The sequence below is a fragment of the Cebus imitator genome, unplaced genomic scaffold (assembly GCF_001604975.1).
Source record: "Cebus imitator isolate Cc_AM_T3 unplaced genomic scaffold, Cebus_imitator-1.0 Scaffold444, whole genome shotgun sequence".
Lineage (NCBI taxonomy): Eukaryota > Metazoa > Chordata > Mammalia > Primates > Cebidae > Cebus > Cebus imitator.
Window position 1 is genome coordinate 3,299,351 of NW_016107759.1, and position 2,577 is coordinate 3,301,927.

Sequence of the window (2,577 nt, forward strand, 5' to 3'; positions counted from 1 at the left end):
ACTAGAATAACTATAATAAAAATATAATAAAGTGTTATTGGTGAAAATGTGGAGAAAATGAAACCCTCCTATATTGCTGGTGGGAATGTGCTATGGTCCAGCTATTTTGGAAAACAATTTGGCAGTTTCTCAACATAGTTACCATATGAACAAGCAGTTCAATTTCAAGGTATAAACTCAAAAGAAATGAAAATGTGTGTTCACACAAAAACGTGTTCACAGTAGCCTAAAAGTGGAAACAACCCAATGTCCCCAAACTGATGAGTGGATGAACAAGAAATAATATATACATGTAATCACATAATGCATTATTATTCAGTGATAAAGCATAAAGCATTGACACATGCTACATGAATGGACCATAAAACATACTAAGCTAACAAGTCAGTCAAAAAACCACATATTATATGATTCCACTTAACATCATATGTCCAGAATAGGCAAAATCATAGAGACAGAAAGTAGCTTAGTGGTTTACATGGGCTGGGGAATGAGGGAGAATCGGGAGCAACTGCTAATACATATGATAAAATGTTCTGGAATTAGATAGTGCTGATATATACACACAATGCATATACTAAGAAACACTTAATTTTTCACTTTAAAAGGGTGAATTTTATAGTATGGATTTAGATCTCCATGAAAATAACCACTAGGCAGAAACATTTTATTTGACAGATTCAAAAAGGTCTAAAACAGTTATGTTTTTGTTTTCCTTTTTTTTTTTTTTTTTGAGACACAGTCTCGCTCTGTTTCTGAAGCTGGGGTGCAGTAGCACAATCTCGGCTCACTGCAGCCTCTGCCTCCAAGACTCAGGTGATTCTCCCATCTCAGCCTCATGAGTAACTGGGACTACAGGTGCTCGCCACCATGCTTGGCTATTTTTTGTATTTTTTGCTAGAGACAGGGTTTTGCCATGTTGCCAGTCTGGTCTTGAACTTCTGGATGCAAGCGATCTGCCCACCTCTGACTCCCAAACTGTTGAGATTACAGGCATGAGCCACTGCGCCCAGACTAAAACATATATGAAGAAGTACAGCAAACAATGAAGTTCAGTATCTAGATTCCAAATAGCAAGTATTCAAAGGAGCTGTACAATTTCCACAGAATGAAACAAAAAGCAGAAATTCTCATGGAAAAATTCACAGCCTCATTAACAGCTAATGAAATAAAACAGAAGTAAGGCATCATTACATCCCTATTAAATCAGCAAAAGCCTTTAAATGACAGTCATTGCTTTAGGCATGAAATATTTTTAAAATCTTTGCAAAGGATGTTATGGCAAATCATAGCATGCATTATCAGATATTTCACATTCAGGAACCATTTTAGGAATAACACAAGAGAAAAAATATGTATATGGTAAGGTGGTGGAAAGTATACACAAAAATGTTCATGGAAAGCTTATAACAAGGGAAAATTGGGAGTAACACAGGACCTGCCACAGGGAATGGCTAAGCATAGGTCACGTGAATTCTCCTGGCACGTGGGTTACTCTTGTAAACTCCTTAATAAAAGCACAGCAAGTTTACCTGCTCTCATCATAGCCATGGCGTATCTGTGAGTCCAATCTAGACTCTAGCAGTGAAGATGGAGTTGGCATAGGAGTTTGAAATTTAATCTTCATTTGTTTTTTCTTCTCACACCCACCTTTTTTTGAAGATAAGGACTCACTCTGTTGCCCAGAATGGATTGCATCTGAGCTCACTGTTGCAGCTTTGATCTCCTGGGCTCAAGCCATCCTCCCACCCCCATCCCTAGGCTAATTTTTGTATTTTTTGTAGAGACGGGTTTTCACCCAGCTCAGGCTGGTCTCTAATGATCCACCCACCTTTGCCTCCCACAGTGCTGAGATTACAGGTGTGAGCCACCATGCCCGGCCCCTTTACATCTCTATAAACAAAGGACAAGCGGGATATGTGTAAAGTAGAAACTAATATTTCACAACCCACAGATTTTTCCATACAAACCAAGACAGAATAATCTGACACTTGGAATACATGCCAAATGTTTTTTCCATACAGTAGTCCCATCTGCTTCATGAAATGCATTTGGAAAAGGGAATTCCACAGTGATTGAGTGACAAATGCAAATGACTAGATTTTCTAAATTGTTTATTCATGAGGCCCAGTCAATACTCTTTAAGAATCATGGCTGGGCACGGTGGCTGACGGCTGTAATCCCTGCACTTTGGGAGGCCAGGGCGGGCAGATCACCTGAGATCAGGAGTTTGAGATCATCCTGGCCAACATGATGAAACCCCGTCTCAACTAAAATTACAAAAAATTAGCCAGGCATGGTGGTGGGCACCTATAATCCCAACTAATTCAGGAGGCTGAGGCAGGAGAATCGCTTGAACCTGGGAGGTGGAGGTTGCAGTGAGCTGAGATGTTGCCACTGCACTGGATGACAGACCAAGATTCCGTCTCAAAAAAAAAACAGGCCGGGCGCGGTGGCTCACGCCTGTAATCCCAGCACTTTGGGAGGCCAAGGTGGGTGGATCACGAGATCAAGAGATCAAGAGCATCCTGGTCAACATGGTGAAACCCCGTCTCTACTAAAAATACAAAAAATCAG